Source organism: Acanthopagrus latus, chromosome 11 (genome assembly GCF_904848185.1).
Source record: "Acanthopagrus latus isolate v.2019 chromosome 11, fAcaLat1.1, whole genome shotgun sequence".
NCBI classification, from domain to species: domain Eukaryota; kingdom Metazoa; phylum Chordata; class Actinopteri; order Spariformes; family Sparidae; genus Acanthopagrus; species Acanthopagrus latus.
In genome coordinates this window covers 16,240,031-16,246,686 of record NC_051049.1, presented here as the reverse complement: position 1 = coordinate 16,246,686, position 6,656 = coordinate 16,240,031, and the positions used below count along the sequence as shown (strand labels likewise).

The 6,656-nt window shown below is 42.2% G+C and overlaps 1 long non-coding RNA gene across 6 annotated transcripts in view; it reads left to right on the top strand.

Annotated features, from left to right (window-relative positions):
• LOC119028107 overlaps nt 1-6,656 on the top strand; it is a 172,173-nt gene continuing 165,517 nt past the window's right edge. Inside the window, exon 1 of one of the 6 annotated variants that reach the window (XR_005077599.1) lies at nt 1-1,014. This is a non-coding gene — a long non-coding RNA (uncharacterized LOC119028107). The remainder of the gene's footprint in view (nt 1,015-6,656) is intronic. The other 5 variants (XR_005077603.1, XR_005077602.1, XR_005077600.1 and 2 more) reach the window with 5 other exon arrangements.

Below are 6,656 nucleotides of genomic sequence, written 5' to 3'. Positions count from 1 at the left end.
GCATGGTTCGAAATAAAACAAATCTACCCGCATTTTTTATTTTATTTGATTATTTGTTTACAAAAGTTGAAAAGAAGCAATGCCTTCTGGAAATTTCAAGACAAGACCTTGTCCACACATGCCAAAACGATCTTTTTTTTTTTCTCCATCTTCGTTTGCACCGTTTCAAGAATATTTGCGTCCACACGGATCCGCTGAAAACGACTCAAAACGCTGTAGTTCACATTCCAGGCCTCGAGGTGGCGCTTACAATTCACCAAGGCGACGGAGCATGCGCATTAAGCTTGAACGCTGTTTACAAACAGACAGTAGAAGGAGAATCCGAAAACAAGAAGAAGGAGACGAAAATGGCTAGTGCAAGGAAACCAGAAGCGTTTGTGCGGACCGTTAATGAGGTCAAACTGCTGCTGCGACTCACACTCGACTACAAGGCGAGTAAGTTGCAAGACACACGAGCACAAGTAGTAGTCCGCCATTGTTGTTGTTGTTATGAGGCGTTGCAGAGTTCAGAGGTCGGAGGCAAGAGGTCGAGGAGTGGGGGGATGGCGTCATCGTTTCGGAAAGTATGCGGATTCGCCGTCCACACGACAACGGGAGTGCTGCGTTTTCAGGATCCCTGTGGACGGTCGGCCAAAACGATGCAATACATGTGCGTTTTCGCAGGAAAACGCAAAAGGGCGTGTTCATGTGGACGGCCTCTACACCGTCTGCGTGCTTTTTGGAGGTTGGAAGTTGGCTGAAGCTGGCAAAAAATGAATCGAGGCATCACGAGACAGAAGGGGCGAGCAGAGAAAAAGAGAGAAATCTAAGAGAGCACTGCTGACTGGCGGTGAAAAATGCTGCAAACTGACTGACTTGTTTTTAAAATCAAGTGCAGCTTGAGCTAGCAATAGCGCTAATAATGCCAGCACTAATGTTAGCGACACAGCTGAGCCAGCACACCAGGGAGAACAGGACAGTGAGGAATATGAGTCAGAGGAGGATGACGACGTAGACATGGAGAACTGCATGACGGTAAGACATGTTTTTATTATGGAGCGGCTGGCTCCGATGATTTATTAATTTGTTTTATGCATTGGGGTTGTGCATTGTTCTTGTGCAGTTGTTTATAGCATGGGAATTGTCAATTTGGGGCTATCTAAAGTGCGTGCTCATTCCGTGACTCAAAAGTTGCGCCCCCACCCCCCGCTGGTGGGCCGCTGGTGGGTGAACTGCCAGGGCCGTGTTTTTGTTCCCAGTCCGTCACTGGTTGCAACACAAGGAAACGGAAAGTTTGAACATGTGGGTGGTTTGCAGTAATGTATACTGCGAAGAATAAATGTGGCGATAGAGTTGGAAAATATGAATGTTATACCTTGTAGGAGTAGGAGGATGGTGCTACAGAGGAGTATGACAGTGCAGCATCATTGCTTCATTCTAAAGAGGAAACCCCTGAAATCAATCCACCGAACATTTCTGCGCTGATGTAATTACAGGCCTGACCTTTAAAGCTTCCTCTTTAAACTTTCTATGTCTGATGTCTTCCAAATGACAATAAGACGTCTTGCCAATCATGTAAATTACATCTAAAATTCAATGGATCACGTTGCAGATACTGAAGGGGGGGAGCATTATGTTGACTGAAAAAGGGAGGACAAGCAATTAATGATATCCGAGCCGGGGTTTTTATATCTCCGGCAATCAAAAATAGATTTAAATGATCAGATGGTTTAATGTCAGCCATGCTTCCGCCTTCCCAACCATTTCTGTTAATACAAAAGGGTAAATTGCATTGAGCTTATTTGTGATAATCATAGTATTGACACTCAGTGCTATGAATGGTGCCTATTACATGTTCTGGCAGAAGCCCTGGAAATAGATTTTTAATTTGAATGTATTTCAATAATAAGGAGTGTAATGGATTATGGTGGCGCTGCCGCCTGATTGATTAGTTTCACCCTTTATGTTCAGCACAAGACTGGCCACCACCCCAGATGTCCTTCCTGGGAGGAAACTTTAATGGCAGACTGTGGCCTGACTTTTCAATTCAGTGCATAAGCCTACAGTGCAGTGCAATCATTACGGTAAATGCTCATTGTGCTGTCTGTCTTGTGGGGACCTACAATATTTCCTCTCTGCACATGCACTGTTGCATTAAAGCACAGCCAGGGGGATCCCAACAGATGTTGAATGGTTGTTTTGTCTTGAGTACGTCAGGGGCTTTTCAGCTTGAAGGTGATATCAAGTAGGAGCCACATTACGACTCACTTTGATGTTATAGCTTACAGCTGTGGCTGGCCGATCAGTGAGAGGAGATCTTTAGTAGATATTTGGGAGAGAGCATGGCCATATTTTCATTTGTTTTAAGCGTTGTTGGTTCAGTGCAACTTGGGAGACACCATGATTAAAAATCCAACATCCAAGTCAAAACTGTGGGTCATTTTAAAGGGGTTTATTGGAGCAGGGCCGGAACAAAGCAGGAAGGTGTTGTACCAGTTGGCATGGCAGTAATGACTGATGAACATGCTGATCACTGGCTAAGCTTTAAACAACACACTCTCATTCCCAACTCGCCCGATACTGCAGCATCGTCTGGCCTGAAGCTTCAAACGATAGTTAGGTTAAGGCTACAAAACTACTTAGTTAGGTTTAGGCTACAAAACTACTTAGTTGTGTTTGAAAAGATAGAACGTTGTTTGCATCATTAGCATCCCTTGATTCACTCATGTAAAGAAAAAAAGTTGAAAATCACTCTCTGGTCACGACCATGTTTTGCTCTTTATGCCACTGCACAGAGGGACTTCAAGAAACTGGCTTTTAAAAAGGGGCTGTAACACAGCACTAGCTGTTAACGCACTCATCCACTTACATTTGTATTCACAGTGCAGGTCCAGTATCTGCAGGGTCCATCTTTATGTGGCCAATGTGCCAGCAGCATTGGAGTACAACCAGACGCAGAGAATCACAAGATGAACCGACACCACAGCCAAAGTATCAACATGTGTCATCTGGACAGAAGTGTCAGTGTTAGTGCGCCGCTTGCTTTGTGCTGTGCCTTGAGCTGCGCTCCTTGCATTAATTTCCTGTTGTCTGGGTTCAAAGTGTTTGTCACCCCGGTGTCAGTCACATTGCCGGTTTCTCTCTTGCTGCTCGGGGACCTCGACACGGTTGCAGGAAATGTTGTTTTCCCTTAATAGTACACTGGGTCACTTGGTCGATTGTGGCAGAGGTCCGCTGGGGTCAGGGCTGCTGACAGGGGCGCCCACTGTTGCCACTGCATGATAAAATGCTCCGAGGATTTACGGCTGGAGTCTGAATGCACCCGTAGAAAGCAATGATGTAGAGACAGATGAGTGAGGGAGAGAGGAGGTAAAAAGCAGCCAACTCAAACACCACAGCTTCTCTGCCGTATTTCTAACTCTGCTGTGATCACTACTTAATGGCCATGTGGAAGGGGAAGGCTGGTGGACAAACTGGTTGGCCGCCCATAACAAAGTTCCATCTGATTAGCGCAGCACTGCAGATTACGTACTGTGGGCCCTCTGTACATATTTGCTCAGAGGCATTAATCAACAGTGGATGGACCACTCTGAATAATAAGCGGGGTGATTATGAAGCATTCAAATGCCGCTCTTGTTCGTGATTCTTGGCATGAGCTGGTTTACAAGCTACTTGTTGGTTGAAAGTGATACGACAACACCAATTGTGAAACACAATAGTAAATCAGTGAGCAATCAGTGTGTTTTATTTACTTTAAATTTTGCACCTTCCACAAACACATCATTTGATTAATGGCTTCGTTCAGCATCTGCCAGAAATCAGAGAAAGTAAAAAAAAAAAAAAAAAGCGACATGTTAGTGTTTGAGTCCATGTGTGCCGAATTTGAACATAATCACCAAATATGTTCAAATTGCTGTGCCATTCATTCATATTTTTTTTTTCAGATAATGCGTGTGTGTGTGTTGCTAAATTTGAGATCAATGACATCTCAGATTCCAAAACATGTTTAAACAACATCATAGAGTTAATTACATATTAATGAAATATGTTATTGTGTTAAGTACTAAAGTATTTAAAAAAAAAAGAGGCCATTCATTTTTATTCAGTCTAATGAATTGTTTTGTCTTTATATTAGAAAACTCTCATTTAACATTAACTTGTTGCTATTATATATTTGTTGCACTGGCTCTGTATTAGTCATCATAAAGCACTTATTAATGCCTTCTGCATGACCATATCCTACAACTAAACGGCCTCTAATAATGGATTGGTTTTGAGTTAGACCTAGAATTTAGACACTATTAACGTGTATACCCAATTACAAAGTGTTACCGATTGTTCCTTTTTTTTTTTGTAACTGCTGAAAAACACTCTCCAGTTGACTGTCAGTATTATGAATGACTGTATTCACCTTTACCCAACAGCTGTCCCCACACCTCATTTCATCTTTTAACACCCAGTGCAAGCTGATTCACAGTGGAGGTAACAAACAGTAAATAAAAACACTCACCGACAGCAGACTACAAACAATTTAGTGTACTTCAGTGTGCTGCACCACGGCAAAAAAAACCTGCCAACCTACGGAAAAGCATTGACTCGTAATATCTGTATAACTGGCACTGATTTGTAATCTGACACCTTTCAGCACTAGTTGCTATTTGACAATGGGCACGATAATGAAAAGGTATCATTTTAGCACATCCTGTAATTAACCTCATGAATATATATTGGTTTGTTGTTTTTTTTCCCAGCATCTTAGATTTTCACCTTTGCATCTAATCAACACCCTCAGCAGCACGTCAATGTTATTAAGCCACAACCCAGAGAGAGAAACTGCTGACTTATCCTTTCATTTCTCTGCATACAAAAATTGACTTTTTTTATTGCGAGTAAGCCAAATCTCTCCAGATAAAGTTGACGAACTGAGACAGTGTCATTCTCAAAGTTCTTTGACGTCTCATACTGACTGACAATGATCGCTTAAAATCCGCCTCACGGGAGTGCGGCGCTCCAAGTAATGGAGATAAGTGCTAATTGGGGTCACATGCTCCGTGCTTAATTCCCTAGCCTTTACAATATCATGTACATGGTATTATGAGTCTGCTCCGAGTCAATCTGGAGAATCCATTACATCATTTAGAAAAAGTTGACAGCAGTCAATTAATATTAGAGCAGCCACGCCGTGTGCTCACCACTTGTCCGTCTTAAAAATGTTTGCAAGTGAAAGCATTAGCAGGGATTAGGAAATTAATCTTGTCACAGTGCGAGCAGGTGGCAGTGCGCTCCTACAACTCATTCCTAGAAAAATTCAACCGGTCATAGTGGATTAAAAGAGAAGTTACATATTACAGACCTCATTCAGTGTTTCAGTGCACTTGGTACCTAACCTCATCTTCTTGTGATATACCTTTACAAAATGTCTGATAATAGCATTACATTCAGGCAAAAAAAAAAAAGGCCGAAAGGTTCTGAAGCACTCACTCACTGTGGTTTTGGAACATTTATTATTTAATTTTACACATTTCATTTTCTCGCCTTTTAGTGGGCGGAGAATTATCAATACCTGGCAGCGGGACAATGTTCTGACCAACGGGAGCAAAGATATACAACGTCTCAGCTGCAGAGGATGGATTCAGAGGCTGACTAATATGACTAATATTAAAGTTGGCTGTGTTTATCTGTGACCAATGTGTTTAAGAAAACCGACAGAGTGAGAACATTTTGTGTTCACAGTGAAAACTGAAAAGTGAGAAAGAGCCAAAAAAAAGCCACTTTGCATTTTATCAAGACCATCCAACAAAACTTTATTTGGACTGAGTATTTAAAGATCCAGATGTGTTTTTTTTTCTACTTTATGATTTCACTCAAGTAATTTGACAAAAGGAGGCTGGAGGCTGTTTTTGCCCAGGAATGACCGCTACATGGAATATGACTCTGTTGGTGCTGATTGCTCATTGTCTTAACTCACCTGTCCTACACCACACAGGTCACTCGGGTGGTTTGTGGCTTTCTTAAGATATCTACATGCAAGACACCTTATAGAAGAACATTCTGCTTTAGTTCTGTTTGACATTATCAGTTTAGTATTAAAGCGAGGGTTGGTAACTTATTTCAGAAACACTTTTGATAAGATCCTGGAAACAAGAGTGAAATATCCGGTTGCATTCATGTTCTGCAACTAACACAGAAGCATAAAGTGCCCAACCCCTGAGCCAAAGAAGTCGCTGTGACTGACCCAGTAAGCACCAAGAACATGCGCAAAGTAAAGGACAGTAACTGTGGCGTTCAGTTGTTTATTTGTGTAAATACTCAACTCAGAAAGCTTGTTGAACACTATCTGCTAACACACATCTCCTAGCTGGCCAGCTAAGCTATGGGTCAGTCATTCATTGTGCCTTCATGTGTTCTTGTGGAGCGCTTCTGGAGGGACTCCTGAGAGAAGGGGTTCGGATTTTTTCGGTTGGATACTTTCCATATCTAGCTCGCCTGTAACCCAGCTTTAACTCTTCTGGAAGTTAATTTTTACACATGTGTTCAAATATTAATACTTTAGATAATTGCTCTAGTTCCATATTTGTACTCATCATCAAATGACTGTGCTTCCCTGCACTGACAGCACCGCGACTCCACCCTGAAGCAAAGTACAAACACTGACCCAACACTAACCCCAACCTATT